This window comes from Anarhichas minor, unplaced genomic scaffold (genome assembly GCF_050575085.1).
Source record: "Anarhichas minor isolate MPS153535 unplaced genomic scaffold, ASM5057508v1 ptg000016l, whole genome shotgun sequence".
In the NCBI taxonomy this organism is placed as follows: Eukaryota; Metazoa; Chordata; class Actinopteri; order Perciformes; family Anarhichadidae; genus Anarhichas; species Anarhichas minor.
Genome location: NW_027466462.1, coordinates 2045822 through 2062524, shown reverse-complemented (window position 1 = coordinate 2062524; position 16703 = coordinate 2045822). Strand labels below are relative to the sequence as shown.

The following is a 16703-nucleotide window of genomic DNA, read 5'->3' as shown; positions in this document are numbered from 1 at the left end:
CTCACAGGGAGGAGATGACCTGCTGCATCCTGCTGCTCTTCATCCTGACCTCCTGTGTCTGTGGTGAGTTGACTTTTGTATGTTTAAAGCACTACAGCTCTGAAGCATCACTAAACACTCCACAGGAACATCTAGAGATGCAGTTTAAAGGCTCTCATGTTAAAGCTGTTTGTCTGCTCCTCACTCTCCCTCTCTGTCTCCTCAACAGCATCATTAGTAGTGAATGTGACACAGAGCTCCTATCAGGCAGAGGAGAACCACAACATCACTCTGGAATGGACCTTCACCACCAGAACAGACGGTTCCCTCAAGTCCCTTAATATCATCTGTGAGATGTTGACTTTTATCAGACACGTCCTGTTTCATCTTCATGAAGGTGTCGAGGTTCCAGAGTCTCAGGATGAACGGTTTGCAGGACGAGTCCAGTTTGACAAAGACGTCCTCAGAGAAGGACGACTCAGACTTCATGTGTCCAGACTCAGGACTGATGACTCAGGTCTTTACCTGTGTAAAGTGCTCACAAGTTATGGGAGGAACTTTAAGACATGTCAACTCAATGTCACTGGTAAGTTGATTCAGTAGAAGTTTCAATGAAGCAGCTTTGTTTAGATAAATAAGAACCTGGAAGAAAAGGATTGTGGACTTCCACCATCTCTAAACCTTCTTGCAGTTTGTGGGAAATGTGTTTCAACTTAATTTGTTGTATCTCGTTTTCTTTTCAGTGAAAATGTTTTTTCTTCACATGAATAAAACAGATTTGTTTGGTTTCTTTGCAGCAGCGAGAGCAACAACTCTGAGAAGAGATCCTCCACCGACAGAAAGTGGAACACCACCAGAGAGTCGGGGAAGGATCGGCCTCTTCTGTGGACTGGGACTGACAGCTGCTGCACTGGTTTTGTCTTTATTTGCTCTCTGCATTAAAAACAAGATTTCTACTCAGCACAACAAAACATACACGATCTAAAACACATCAAGACTGAGATGTTCAGTATTCAAGTGTTTGTACAAAAAGAGTCTGATGGAGGACTTCAGTCAGTCTGAGACACTGGATCTGTGTATGACTCATATATCTGAGGATTCACAGCAGCATTAAGGTATGAACTATGAACTATGTTTGCCAGTGTCTAATAGAAGCTCAAATATTGATCAGTATACCGAGGAGTGATATTATGAAGGATATAGAAAAGTAGTAAAAGTTATATTGCACATGTGTATATCTTGTATATTTATTTTATACATTAACGTTTTGCACTTAAAGCTTCATGTGATGTAACGCAAAGAAAGAAGCAGAGATTAAATATACGTGTTAAATAAGGTAAACATGCTACTCAGCATTATTTCAATACATTGAACACAGTGTAGAGTTCAGATCTTTCTAGATGGATGTTATCCCCTGATCACTTCCTGAAGAAGACAAAAGGAAAGATGTTTACATTGTAAATGTATGTTGGCTGTAACATTGGATTGTAAATGTTGGGAGGCCCAACAGCGACTCCTAGTGGACTAAAACAAGAGACATGTTGAAGAGTTCTGTGTACTATCCATCATCATCATCATCATCATCATCATCGCTCCTGTTCCCAGATCTTCACACTTTGTGTCAGAGACTTTAAAATACTATGGACAGTACTGCTTACCGTCTCCAGAGTCACAACCAAAGAGGAGCAGATTTCAGTTTTTATAACAGACTCACAGAAAGCTGCAGGTTTACATCAGCTCAGAGCAGAAGACCTTTCTGTTTACCACCATTTCATCAAATACAATTTGGAAACACACACACGGATACATGTTTTTTATTTCAATGTTTCTGACAAACTGAAGAATGTATTCCTTTGTGTGTTAAGCTACACTATTACACTATACAGCTATTGAGGAATCCACAGATGCTGGAAGATTTCTACATTTTTTTATATACACACACACACACACACACACACACACACACACACACACGCCCTTTTATTGTTGTTGAACGTGTTATTTACTGTTATTGATCGTCATTCTCACTGTATTGAGTTAACACTGTATTAATGATGAAGACCACTAGAGGGAGCCTTTGTGTCTGCATGTTACAGCTGTGATCATTAGACCATCAGGCTCTTTAAATATAACTATGATCACTTTTACTTTATTTTATTTGTGAGGTTTTTGCTTCTTGTGTCATCTGACTTCTGATCTGATCAATTAAACATTAAGATGTTTGTGTATTTCTATACTTTAGTTTAACGACCTGAAGAATCAGTTGATGAATGATTTGTATGTTTTTTTCCTAACTAAATAAAATGAGTTTAAATTCACTGAGCTGACTTTTGCATGAACTAGTTCTGTTGATCTGAATGATTTGTCACATATAACACAAATGGAGAAGATGTTTTGGTTTTTAATATACTTTATATTTTGACACATTATTTAATTAATACAATATTTAGAGGTCATAGATATGAAGATAAGTTATTAAAACGTCTCTACACACAAACAGAAACATAATCTAAATAGAACCAATCATCAGTAACATCTTTAAAAAGCATCACCTCTCTGCTCCTACAGTCACACAATCATTTACATATACACAAATAAACAACAATGTACCTCTGAGATGTAGTGGTAGAGAAGTATAAAGTGTTTTAAAATTGTACTCAAATCAAATAGTTTCAGAAATACTGAAGATGTTTAAAGTCTTCGTGGTTTGCAGCACTTTATTTCAGCCACCAGGTGGCGCCACTTTCACCTGCGGAAGAGAAGAGAAATATTCAAGTCACCTCATCGTCACTGATTGTTACTCAAAACGTTTTGCAGATATTTAAATAAATAAAAGAACTGCAGTAAATGAATGACGTCATTTAGAGACATTTAGACTGTTTACTGTTGGATGCTCCACATGAAAAGAACAAAGAACAGAGACTATGAGGGACAGATTATCATCTTCAAAATAATTCCTCAAAACAGGAACTAGTTTGTAGAATCTAAAAGCGGAAGTAAACGTTCAGAATAAATGTATTTTATTTGTTATAACATTCTTCGTGGATATTAGTTTGAATGATCAACTTAGTTGCTGCGTTTCCTCTCTGAGAAAGAGGAAGTAGAGTTTTTATAAAGTGCGCAACAAGGAAAAGCAGCTTGCACCTTTGTTGATTTGTGCAGATTTAACCGTATAAATGATTATATTGTTTATATGTATTAACACTGAACACTAACGTGTTTATGGATCCTGAAACGGTGGCTCGGGTCAACCCTTCTACATTTAGACTGAAGTGAAGTCAATAACCTGACAATAGAATCTATAAGCTACATTATTGTCATATTTTATGTATTTTGGAGGCAAATATAGAAAAAAAAAAAGACACAATATATGAGCAAAATACGAAATCTGTTCAACATGATTTATATGATAACACCAACATTAACACATTCATTCATTCATTACCTCGTACGTCTTCAGTCGTGTAAAGAAATAAAGAGACAAGGTTCTCCAGTTTAGGTCTGAATTCTTCTCAGTGACAAGCAGCACGCGAGGAGTCGATGTGCAGATCTCTGGACTGACATTGAGGCCAGTGCAGCTTTATATACCGAGGTAGGAGTTTTCAGTTTCAGTTGACTCAGAGGGAAAGCAGGCTCCTCCCCTTAACTCAGAGGAACAGTGTTGTTGTTTTTGGTGCTTTATTCCCCACCAGTCAACAGCGTTGATGGTTTGGTTCTGATCTTCACTGTACGACGGAAAAGACACAACAAGGTAAAGTGTAAATAGAGTCGATGCTGATGTCGAGTTCATTCTTATAAACTCTTGTTTCTAAAGTCAACCATCAGTGTTAATGTCGATGGTCACAACAAGTGATGAAGATTTGTTAAAGCAAAAAAATAAGAAGTTTAGGAGTTAAAAGTTAAATTATAGGTTTGATGAAGAGTTTTTTTAACAGTTAAAAGATGTGATGCATTGAAGACATCAGAATAAAACCTGATCCATTAAAAACAGCTGTATTATTTAAATTACACTTTTCAACAACATCATGAGGTTGTGTGTGTTCTGTCTGGTATTTGTTATAAATGTTGGTACATAGATGTTCATAGTGTGATTGATGACAATAAGAAGCTTGATGTGTTGGAGGAAACATGAGAACTGTTTGAGACACAGTCACATAAGTGAGCATTCATGCAGTTATGAGATTGGGGAAGTTGCCAGCAGAGCCAGAGCGGTTATCATTACTGCCCAGAGTTACTGTTATCAGATGTGAAACTAACTCTGGATGGTAAACACGTCGTGTAGGGGAGACAAAAAGTGAGACGTGTGATGAAACGACAACAACCAGTTTGAGCGCCTGAGTACTTGTTCATGTGGCGAGAGGTAGACGGGACGTCCTTTAAAGTTACGTGGACAGCCAATAGTTAGAGCACAACAACGCCACCTTAGGAATTGCACCCAAGGATTCACTTTTCCCCCCAGTATCAGGATTCAGAGGACACTTCAGGTTCATTATACAGATTGGCATGAGACGTGGTTCCAATACACAAATAATCTTTATTCTATTACAAATTCACCGTTACGGTTGATACACAAAATACTAAAAGAGCCGTTATACATTTATTTAAAAGAGAAGTAGGACTGCGGCTTACCAGTGGCGAGGTGGACCAGTGCAGGCGAGGACCCCAGAAGAGGAAGCACCCCGATCACACAACACTCACGTGAGGGTTCCTAACCAGGGGCACACCAAACTACACAGCACACGAAGGGAGACACCAACCCCACCACCTTGGCTTAGCAGCTCCTACGGGGACAAAGGACACAATTACAAACAGGCTCTGGTTCTCAGAAAGGAAAATCAAACAAAAGGAAACATTAAGAAAAAGACAAAACAACAAAAACAGCTCTGGTTAACTGATCAGCCGGGGGGGGGGGGGGGGGGGGGGGATCAGTAACCCAATTTCTACAAACTAAAGACCAGAGTGGGCCTTAACATCCCTGGGCAGAATACACGGAATGGCTCAGGCTAAAGAGAGATTGTTCTCATTAAAACAGTAGCAGCGTCAGACCCTGTAGGCGACACAGCGCAGGTCAGAGTAGACGAACCCAGTAGGCCAAAGCCGTTAGTTGAACAGGCCGTAGCAAAACACCGGTAAACAAAACAGCAGCGTCCTTGAATGTAAGCAGCTCGGAGGGAGGAGGGCATGTAGCGCAGCTACCGGCAGCTATATAAGCAAGACGCGGTCACTAACAGAACACCAGAGTACAATCAACAGGACCTAATTGAGACTCACCGACAGATCCGCAGGTGAATCACCTGTGCAGGACGAGGGGAGCCCCAGAGATAGTCTATAAAATAATGAAAGCCAATATAACACCAGAACAGTGTGACCGGGAGAAACAATGCTGCCGCATTCTTGCGTACCTGCACAGCGGGGGATGTCCGGCAGACCGGAAGCGGGACACGCGTTTGACGTCAGGAGGGAGCAAAGGGAATCCCCGTCGCATTTATATGATGCCCGCCCACCGTGATTGGCTCGTGTTAGCCTTGCAATTAAAAGGGACACCGAGGCCCTGCGAATGGTAAAAGCTCCCTTCTGCTACATTCACATATCATATGACGGACACGCCCACTCTGCCTCTATTTGACTACTTGCTGCTAAAGTCAGAGCAGGGGGCGGGACTTTCCACAGCTTGTAGTGTTTAGAGACACGTGTTGACTGTTTCCTGCAGTGTTGAACATCTGGCGCTGTCTTGAAACATATTACTGCAGCTTATACTTATTTCATTTGACTATGAATGAAACGTCTTGAGGGAAACCAGCTTTAGCTGTGGTTGTAGTTCACATTGACGCTGCATTGGCATCAAGGCTTTGTGTCATCAGTTGTGTGTAATGAGCAGGATGATGAACACAAAGGAGTATTGTGATGTAGAGACAGACTGTAGATGTGGACCTCCAACACCTTGATGTGATGTGTTGGTGACTCTTCACCTCTGTCTCCTCTCACAGGGAGGAGATGACCTGCTGCATCCTGCTGCTCTTCATCCTGACCTCCTGTGTCTGTGGTGAGTTGACTTTTGTATGTTTAAAGCACTACAGCTCTGAAGCATCACTAAACACTCCACAGGAACATCTAGAGATGCAGTTTAAAGGCTCTCATGTTAAAGCTGTTTGTCTGCTCCTCACTCTCCCTCTCTGTCTCCTCAACAGCATCATTAGTAGTGAATGTGACACAGAGCTATCAGGCAGAGGAGAACCACAACATCACTCTGGAATGGACCTTCACCACCAGAACAGACGGTTCCCTCAAGTCCCTTAATATCTACTGTGAGATGTTAACTGATGTAAATTCCTTCGTCCTGTTTCATCTTCATGAAGGTGACGAGGTTCCAGAGTCTCGGCATGAACAGTTTGCAGGACGAGTCCAGTTTGACAAAGACGTCCTCAGAGAAGGACGACTCAGACTCCACATGTCCAGACTCAGGACTGATGACTCAGGTGTTTACCAGTGTGGTGTGACCACAGGTTTTGGTTGGAGATCAAAGAAATGTCACCTCAACGTCACAGGTGAGTTGATTCAGTAGAAGTTTCCTGGACTAAAAAGAACCTGATTATTGTCGTTACACTTCCTTCTTACAGGATCTGTGAAATATGTTTCAGTTTAATCTGTTGAGGACGTTTAGTTGATGTTGTAGTGAGATGTTGTTTCTTCTCATCAATGACTCAGACTTGTTTGGTCTCTTTACAGCAGAGAGGGATCGGCCCAAACCTGAGACACCAAACTCATCAAGTGGAGGAAGAGATCCTTCAACGACAGGAAGTCCATCACAAGCAGAGAGTCCAGGATGGATCGTCCTCTACTGTGTACTGAGACTGATAGTAGTAGGAACTCTGCTGGGTGTTAGTTACAATCTGCGTAGAAAACATTCAATGAATCACTCTCTGTCTAGAGAACTATATCCAGATGTTCTCTCCATATAGACGAAGATGAATCTAGTCTCTCAGAGGTCAGAGGTCGGGGGTCCAAAGCAGTGTCTGAAGGTCTCGTTGTGATGATCTGATGTCTGAATGAGCTGCTCAGTCACAGCTGGTCGTAGCGGAGTGAGAGGAGTTATCTATGGTCTTCATCTCCTCCTTCATCCTCCTCTTCATCACTGTCTGTCCAGCAGTGTGACCTCAGAGCTGGATAGACGACAGAGGAATCAGAGCTTTAGTTCATTATTCTGATGGGACTCTTCATCAGTTCATTACTCTGATGGGACTCTTCATCAGTTCATTACTCTGATGGGACTCTTCATCAGTTCATTACTCTGATGGGACTCTTCATCAGTTCATTACTCTGATGGGACTCTTCATCAGTTCATTACTCTGATGGGACTCTTCATCAGTTCATTACTGTCGTCTACATCTTAGATCTGAAACCATCAGTCTGTTCTTTGTATTGAAACACTGCTGAGGAGCATGAATTCATCTTTTATGTTTGTCTGTTACAGTCAGCTGTTATTTACGGTCATTGTTTCATTGTGTATATGTTTTAAAGTCAAGCTCATATGTATTAATGCTATTAAATGAACCTTTATATTGTTCTACCAGCAGACTGTTTGCTTGTAAACCCGCAGCAGCTCTCACGTCTCTGAACACCATCACAGCACATTTACTCGTGATGTGAAACTGTCTGAATGTGCAACAAAACCAGGAACATTTATCCAAAAATATGAATGTTTTAATAGTTTCCCTCTGAGGTAGAAGTGCACCGTGCTGCAAGTCCTTTGAGTTGAGCTGCATGTTCTATGTTTGTATGATGAATATGGAGGTTATGGTTTTAATTAATGTGTGAGACTATATGAGGAGATTTGTTTCCTTCTGCTTTCCATAAATGTAAAGTTGATGTTGATATTATTTTTATAATGAGAATTAGTTTATTGACTGTTTGCTATATTTACTGTTGTGAGAAATTTAGGTTTTGAAGCTCGTAATTATGGATATTATATGTTACAATGTGTTTATTTGTAGGAGTTTGAACAAGTATGTTTGAGTGTCTGTGTGATCAGGGTTGAGGAATGTGCTGAGAGCGTGTGTTGTGTTCGCTTAACAAGCTGGAACCAAAGGAAAGCTTCGTGTTTTCTAAAGCAAATGTAACACCGATCGCTTAATCAGTCTATTAATGTACTTTTAAAATGCCGTTTATTCTGAAGATTATGAAATATCACTTTATAAAAGAGCTGTTTTGTGATAAAACATTAAACCACTAACAGTAAACAGTGTCTAAATGTCTCTAAATGACGTCATTCATTTACTGCAGTTTTCTTTTATTTATTTAAATGTCTGTAAACAGTTGTGAGTAACAATCAGTGACTATGAGGTGACTTGTAAATGTCTCTTGTGTTCCTCAGGTGGAGGTGAAGTATTGAACTGAGAGCATTTCAACGTTTGAAAGAGGTTTAAAACACGGTGATGTTTAAAAGATGGTTCAAAGTGGTTCAGAAGTCAAAGACCAGATTTCACCGGATTTGCAATATTGTCTTTCAACTGTAAGCCTCTAAAGTTATGATATATTATTATTAGAACAATGTAGAGGACGAACACATGTTAGTACTGCAAATCCCGCAGCATTAAAGAACGGAAATAACAAATAAGCATTATCATAGTATAATTTATTGAAATAAGACGAGATAGAACTTTATTAATCCTGATATGAAATACTCAAACATAAGTTTCATCAGAAAAATGACAAAAAACAATATAATACAAAAATATGAACAATAGAATAACAATTATTAAGAGTAAAATAAATATTAGTGACATCATTGATAAATATAATATACTTGCATGAAGAGTAAAGTAAATAGATAAAGAGAATAAAGTTCATCAGAAGTAATACTGACATCAGTGTCTAATAGAAGCTCAGATATTGATCAGTATATCGAGGAGTGATGTTATGAAGGATGTAGAAAAGTAGTAAAAGTTATATTGCACATGTTTATCATGTATATTTATTCTGTCCATTAACCTTTTGCACTTAAAGCTTTATGTGATGAATGTGTTCATATTATTGAGGAATCAACAGATGGAAGATTTCTACATTTTTTTATATACATATACACACACACACACACACACACACACACACACACACACACACACACACACACTCTCTTTTATTGTTGTTGAACGTGTTATTTACTGTTATTGATCATCATTCTCACTGTATTGAGTTAACACTGTATTAATGATGAAGACCACTAGAGGGAGCCTTTGTGTCTGCATGTTACAGCTGCAAAGTCATGATGACCGGCCGTGGCTGGTCTCATTGTCCTGGAGCCGACTAACAATAACAGAGTCATCTGCATACTTTAAGATGCTCCTATTTTCATACCTGCTCTGACACATATTTGTGTAGAGGATGAATAATAGGGGCGAAAGCACACATCCTTGTGGGAGCCAGTGGAGGAGCAAACTTCCATTGACCCTCACTCTTTGTGTCCTGTTGGTTAAAAAGTCAAGAATCCAGCCCACAAGATTGTGACTTAAGTCAAATTGTTCTAGAAGCCTACTGGTTCAAATATGGGGTTGAACTGTGTTCAAAGCGGAGGAGAAATCAACAAATAGAAGTCTAACATGAGATCCCTCCAAGTGTTTAAAAAGTAAATGAAACAAAGTGATGTGTCTTCTGCTCCTCTGTGTGGCCTGTAAGCAAACTGCATGGGATCAGGTGCTGGCTCAGTTTTCCTTAAAACTTCTGACCTTACCAGTTTTTCAAAGGTTTTCATTAAAATTGATGTGAGAGCAACCGGCCTAAAATCATTTACACTTTTGGGGCAACTGGGTTTGGGAACAGGGACTACCACAGCCTCCTTCCTGACCTTAGATGCATTCTGTGCCTGTAAAGACTCATTAACATGTATATAGTGGAATACAGCACTCAGTTCTTCTGCACAAGGTTTAAGTAAACGACCACAGATGTTGTCAGGTCCACGAGGCCTCTTCCACATCCTTGTGGTCGATGTCAAAGTGCTGATTGTCTTCCAGTTTGTAATTCAGTTCCTGAATTTCATTACTAAAATCAAAGGTATCAAAACGAATATCAAAGCGATTGAGTGCATTAGCAAACTCAGCGTCTGAATTGAAGCCATCCAAAGTGACCTGACTGCTGTTCTTGGGATTCCCGAGACCTGCGATAGTTTTCATTCTAGACCAGGCTGAGCCAAGGTTGTTTGCAGCCATCTTCTTCTCTAGTTCAGTTTTATGATTCTGTTTTGCTTGTAAAATGTCTATTTTCAGCTCTTAGCTATATGCAGATCAGAGGCTACTCCCTGTTTAAAAACGAGTTTATTTTTCTGTCTGCTGGGTTTAACAGATTTGGTCCCTCATGGTTTGTTGTTAGGGTGATGTTTAACTCGCTTACAAGGAACGATCAAGTCCCTGCAGAAGGTGCATATGAGCATGTTACATCAACAGGTTCATCCACGTCATCACCACAAGATGGTGAAACATGTCCCCGTCAGTGCAGTCATAACATTCCTGCAGGCAGAGCATCGATTCTTTTAGATTGTTTTTTTAAATATACATTTATAATTATATATAACTTGTATCAAGGTTGCTGAATAAGCAAGCCCCAGTAATGATTATGACTCTTCTGTTTTTTTACTTTAATAGGAATAAATAGCATGAACACAAAACAAATCCTCCTTTCTGCACAGTCATCAAAACATACACTTAGCTCAAAAAGACTAAATGTCAAGACAATACACAAATATTAAACCATTAAATCAAAAGGTTAATATCGTGCTGTTAAAACAGACACTCGTCCTCCCGACTCTCTCAGTGATCTGTGAGAAACTATTACCTCTAACTTTCAGTAACAGGAAGCGACACCTCGAGGCAGGCGGGTGCAGCATCCTCGTACTCTAATGTTGTGTTAATAATCGAGTTGCGGTTTCTGTTGCCGCGGGTTCTCCCCACTGAGTCATAATAAATATGCGGACTTGTCTGTATAACAGTCAGCGCCGCTCTACTGGAGTTCAGTCTTCTGTGGGTCTGCTGATCAGTGAAAGGAGAGTTAAGTTACATTAAATGGACGTGGAGGAGTTCAGTTACAGTTTCTCTCTCGCCTCTAATCTCAAGCTTCACTCTCCTCGTCCTCGTGCTGCTTTTCATCTTCACACGTGTTGAAGGTAAGATCATTCAATATTGTACTCGCGCCATATTGTTACCACAGCAACGACTGCAAATATTAGTTTTGTAAATATATATGTAGAGGAAAGCGGGCTGATCTAAAAGAGACATCGATCCCTTTGTCTTCAAGTTACATTTATATTTGTTTTGTTCTTTTCGTTCATTGTTTTTTATTAATTCAGTTTAATCTATAACACTTTAGTAATTCAATGACCAAGAAACTACATTTAATTCACATAAATCTCGGCCTTTCCAACAAATGTTTAACATTTTAAATGTTTAAAATTGATATTTTTATTTTATCAATTGATTGTTTAATTCTTGTAATTTGTAGTCTTCCAAAATTGTACTATAGTTGTTTATGTGTTGTTGTTTTTCATGTGGAGCACTTGGGCTGTAAATTTGTATAAATGTTGCTGTATGAATAAATACAGTTGAGATGAAAGTATAATTTTGAGGTGTTTAATTGACTGTTTTCATTCTGTCCATCGGATCACTCAGAGGAAAATGTACGTTCATCTTCTTCATCGTCTTCTTTTTTTAACTCAAGACTGTGAACCACTTCCTGTTCTACCCGTGTGTGAGGTGCAGGGCTGGAGCCTCAGTTTGATACTTCCTGCTAAAGTCAGAGCAGGGGGGGACTTTCCGCATCTTGTAGTGTTTAGAGACACGTGTTGACTGTTTCCTGTCGTGTTGAACATCTGGCGCTGTCTTGAAACATATTACTGCAGCTTATACTTATTTCATTTGACTATGAATGAAACGTCTTGAGGGAAACCAGCTTTAGCTGTGGTTGTAGTTCACATTGACGCTGCATTGGCATCAAGGCTTTGTGTCATCAGTTGTGTGTAATGAGCAGGATGATGAACACAAAGGAGTATTGTGATGTAGAGACAGACTGTAGATGTGGACCTCCAACACCTTGATGTGATGTGTTGGTGACTCTTCACCTCTGTCTCCTCTCACAGGGAGGAGATGACCTGCTGCATCCTGCTGCTCTTCATCCTGACCTCCTGTGTCTGTGGTGAGTTGACTTTTGTATGTTTAAAGCACTACAGCTCTGAAGCATCACTAAACACTCCACAGGAACATCTAGAGATGCAGTTTAAAGGCTCTCATGTTAAAGCTGTTTGTCTGCTCCTCACTCTCCCTCTCTATCTCCTCAACAGCATCATTAGTAGTGAATGTGACACAGAGCTCCTATCAGGCAGAGGAGAACCACAACATCACTCTGGAATGGACCTTCACCACCAACACTGACCGCTCCCCCAACTCCCTTTATATCTACTGTGAGATGTTGACTTTTATCAGACACGTCCTGTTTCAACTTCATGAAGGTGTCGAGGTTCCAGAGTCTCAGGATGAACGGTTTGCAGGACGAGTCCAGTTTGACAAAGACGTCCTCAGAGAAGGACGACTCAGACTTCATGTGTCCAGACTCAGGACTGATGACTCAGGTCTTTACCTGTGTAAAGTGCTCACAAGTTATGGGAGGAACTTTAAGACATGTCAACTCAATGTCACTGGTAAGTTGATTCAGTAGAAGTTTCAATGAAGCAGCTTTGTTTAGATGTTGTTGTATCTCGTTTTCTTTTCAGTGAAAATGTTTTTTCTTCACATGAATAAAACAGATTTCTTTGGTTTCTTTGCAGCAGCGAGAGCAACAACTCTGAGAAGAGATCCTCCACCGACAGAAAGTGGAACACCACCAGAGAGTCGGGGAAGGATCGGCCTCTTCTGTGGACTGGGACTGACAGCTGCTGCACTGGTTTTGTCTTTATTTGCTCTCTGCATTAAAAACAAGATTTCTACTCAGCACCACAAAACATACACGATCTAAAACACATCAAGACTGAGATGTTCAGCCTTCAAGTGTTTGTACAAAAAGAGTCTGATGGAGGACTTCAGTCAGTCTGAGACACTAGATCTGTGTATGACTCATATATCTGAGGATTCACAGCAGCATTAAGGTATGAACTATGAACTATGTTTGCCAGTGTCTAATAGAAGCTCAAATATTGATCAGTATATCGAGGAGTGATATTATGAAGGATATAGAAAAGTAGTAAAAGTTATATTGCACATGTGTATATCTTGTATATTTATTTTATACATTAACGTTTTGCACTTAAAGCTTCATGTGATGTAACGCAAAGAAAGAAGCAGAGATTAAATATACGTGTTAAATAAGGTAAACATGCTACTCAGCATTATTTCAATACATTGAACACAGTGTAGAGTTCAGATCTTTCTAGATGGATGTTATCCCCTGATCACTTCCTGAAGAAGACAAAAGGAAAGATGTTTACATTGTAAATGTATGTTGGCTGTAACATTGGATTGTAAATGTTGGGAGGCCCAACAGCGACTCCTAGTGGACTAAAACAAGAGACATGTTGAAGAGTTCTGTGTACTATCCATCATCATCATCATCATCATCATCGCTCCTGTTCCCAGATCTTCACACTTTGTGTCAGAGACTTTAAAATACTATGGACAGTACTGCTTACCGTCTCCAGAGTCACAACCAAAGAGGAGCAGATTTCAGTTTTTATAACAGACTCACAGAAAGCTGCAGGTTTACATCAGCTCAGAGCAGAAGACCTTTCTGTTTACCACCATTTCATCAAATACAATTTGGAAACACACACACGGATACATGTTTTTTATTTCAATGTTTCTGACAAACTGAAGAATGTATTCCTTTGTGTGTTAAGCTACACTATTACACTATACAGCTATTGAGGAATCCACAGATGCTGGAAGATTTCTACATTTTTTTATATACACACACACACACACACACACACACACACACACACACACGCCCTTTTATTGTTGTTGAACGTGTTATTTACTGTTATTGATCGTCATTCTCACTGTATTGAGTTAACACTGTATTAATGATGAAGACCACTAGAGGGAGCCTTTGTGTCTGCATGTTACAGCTGTGATCATTAGACCATCAGGCTCTTTAAATATAACTATGATCACTTTTACTTTATTTTATTTGTGAGGTTTTTGCTTCTTGTGTCATCTGACTTCTGATCTGATCAATTAAACATTAAAATGTTTGTGTATTTCTATACTTTAGTTTCACGACCTGAAGAATCAGTTGATGAATGATTTGTATGTTTCTTTTCTAAATAAAACAAATGAATTTAAATTCACTGAGCTGACTTTTGCATGAACTAGTTCTGTTGATCTGAATGATTTGTCACATATAACACAAATGGAGAAGATGTTTTGGTTTTTAATATACTTTATATTTTGATACATTATTTAATTAATACAATGTTTAGAGGTCATAGATATGAAGATAAGTTATTAAAACGTCTCTACACACAAACAGAAACATAATCTAAATAGAACCAATCATCAGTAACATCTTTAAAAAGCATCACCTCTCTGCTCCTACAGTCACACAACACATTTACATATACACAAACTAACAATGTACCTCTGAGATGTAGTGGTAGAGAAGTATAAAGTGTTTTAAAATTGTACTCAAATCAAATAGTTTCAGAAATACTGAACATTTTTAAAGTCTTCGTGGTTTGCAGCACTTTATTTCAGCCACCAGGTGGCGCCACTTTCACCTGCGGAAGAGAAGAGAAATATTCAAGTCACCTCATCGTCACTGATTGTTACTCAAAACGTTTTGCAGATATTTAAATAAATAAAAGAAAACTGCAGTAAATGAATGACGTCATTTAGAGACATTTAGACACTGTTTACTGTTGGATGCTCCACATGAAAAGAACAAAGAACAGAGACAAGTCGAGGGACAGATTATCATCTTCAAAATAATTCCTCGAAACAACAGAAACTAATTTGTAGAATCTAAAAGCGGAAGTAAACGTTCAGAATAAATGTATTTTATTTGTTATAACATTATTCGTGGATATTAGTTTGAATGATCAACTTAGTTGCTGCGTTTCCTCTCTGAGAAAGAGGAAGTAGAGTTTTTATAAAGAGCGCAACAAGGAAAAGCAGCTTGAACCTTTGTTGATTTGTGCAGATTCATCCTTATAAATGAATATATTATTGTTTATATGTATTAACACTGAACACTAACGTGTTTATGGATCCTGAAACGGTGGCTCGGGTCAACCCTTCTACATTTAGACTGAAGTGAAGTCAGTAACCTGACAATAGAATCTATAAGCTACATTATTGTCATATTTTATGTATTTTGGAGGCAAATATAGAAAAAAAAAAACCACAATATATGAGCAAAATACTAAATCTGTTCAACATGATGTATATGATAATAACACCAACATTAACACATTCATTCATTCATTACCTCGTACGTCTTCAGTCGTGTAAAGAAATAAAGAGACAAGGTTCTCCAGTTTAGGTCTGAATTCTTCTCAGTGACAAGCAGCACGCGAGGAGTCGATGTGCAGATCTCTGGACTGACATTGAGGCCAGTGCAGCTTTATATACCGAGGTAGGAGTTTTCAGTTTCAGTTGACTCAGAGGGAAAGCAGGCTCCTCCCCTTAACTCAGAGGAACAGTGTTGTTGTTTTTGGTGCTTTATTCCCCACCAGTCAACAGCGTTGATGGTTTGGTTCTGATCTTCACTGTACGACGGAAAAGACACAACAAGGTAAAGTGTCAATAGAGTCGATGCTGATGTCGAGTTCATTCTTATAAACTCTTGTTTCTAAAGTCAACCATCAGTGTTAATGTCGATGGTCACAACAAGTGATGAAGATTTGTTAAAGCAAAAAATAAGAAGTTTAGGAGTTAAAAGTTAAATTATAGGTTTGATGAAGAGTTTTTTTAACAGTTAAAAAGATGTGATGCATTGAAGACATCAGAATAAAACCTGATCCATTAAAAACAGCTGTATTATTTAAATTACACTTTTCAACAACAACATGAGGTTGTGTGTGTTCTCTGTGTGGTATTTGTTATAAATGTTGGTACATAGATGTTCATAGTTGATTGATTGATGACAATAAGAAGCTTGATGTGTTGGAGGAAACATGAGAACTGTTTGAGGAACACGGTCCGAAGGGTGGAACCAGAAGTGAGCATTCATGCAGTTATCAGATTGGGGAAGTTGCAGCAGAGCCTGTGTGGTGAATCATTACTTCCCGTTAAGTTATCAGATGTGAAACTAACTCTGGATGTAAACACGTCGTGTAGTGGAGACAAAAAGTGAGACGAGTGATGAAACAACAACCAGTTTGAGCGCCTGAGCGCTTGTTCACATCACATGACGGACACGCCCACTCTGCCTCTATTTGACTATGCTGATAAAGGCAACGGGCGGGCGGGACTTTCCACAGCTTGTAGTGTTTAGAGCAGAGGTTGCCAACACGGTCGGCCATTCGGCAAGTTAAACCAAGGAAAGCGATGTTGTGTCCATCATTGATGAAAGTCGGTCATCTAAAAGAAAATAAGTTGAATGAAATCTTAAGTAAAGAGGTAAAAATTAAACACCAAAGTATGGTTTACATTATTTACTACCTTGTGATTTGCAAGTGCCTTCATCATTTCAAGTGTTTATTGTGAAAAAACATGTTATTTCTGCCGCGGGCACCTAGTCGCCCGCAG

The 16703-nt window shown here is 39.2% G+C and overlaps 6 long non-coding RNA genes across 6 annotated transcripts; 3 read left to right on the top strand and 3 right to left on the bottom strand.

Annotated features, from left to right (window-relative positions):
• The first annotated feature begins 372 nt into the window (after window positions 1-372).
• On the top strand, window positions 373-2302 carry LOC142950779 (uncharacterized). The gene is made up of 2 exons (XR_012954507.1): window positions 373-565; window positions 777-2302. It is a non-coding gene; the product is annotated as an uncharacterized LOC142950779 (long non-coding RNA).
• Window positions 2303-2371: 69 nt separating this feature from the next.
• On the bottom strand, window positions 2372-4896 carry LOC142950777 (uncharacterized). Its single transcript, XR_012954505.1, has 2 exons — window positions 3425-4896; window positions 2372-2728 (listed from the first exon to the last, which is right to left on the bottom strand). It is a non-coding gene; the product is annotated as an uncharacterized LOC142950777 (long non-coding RNA).
• Window positions 3555-8221, top strand: LOC142950778 (uncharacterized). The gene is made up of 3 exons (XR_012954506.1): window positions 3555-3730; window positions 5967-6524; window positions 6706-8221. It is a non-coding gene; the product is annotated as an uncharacterized LOC142950778 (long non-coding RNA).
• On the bottom strand, window positions 4904-5773 carry LOC142950780 (uncharacterized). Its single transcript, XR_012954508.1, has 2 exons — window positions 5382-5773; window positions 4904-5305 (listed from the first exon to the last, which is right to left on the bottom strand). It is a non-coding gene; the product is annotated as an uncharacterized LOC142950780 (long non-coding RNA).
• Window positions 8222-12318: 4097 nt separating the features above from the next.
• LOC142950776 (uncharacterized) lies at window positions 12319-14302 on the top strand. The gene is made up of 2 exons (XR_012954504.1): window positions 12319-12658; window positions 12785-14302. It is a non-coding gene; the product is annotated as an uncharacterized LOC142950776 (long non-coding RNA).
• A 63-nt stretch (window positions 14303-14365) lies between these two features.
• LOC142950774 (uncharacterized) lies at window positions 14366-15775 on the bottom strand. Its single transcript, XR_012954503.1, has 2 exons — window positions 15442-15775; window positions 14366-14731 (listed from the first exon to the last, which is right to left on the bottom strand). It is a non-coding gene; the product is annotated as an uncharacterized LOC142950774 (long non-coding RNA).
• Window positions 15776-16703: the final 928 nt, after the last annotated feature.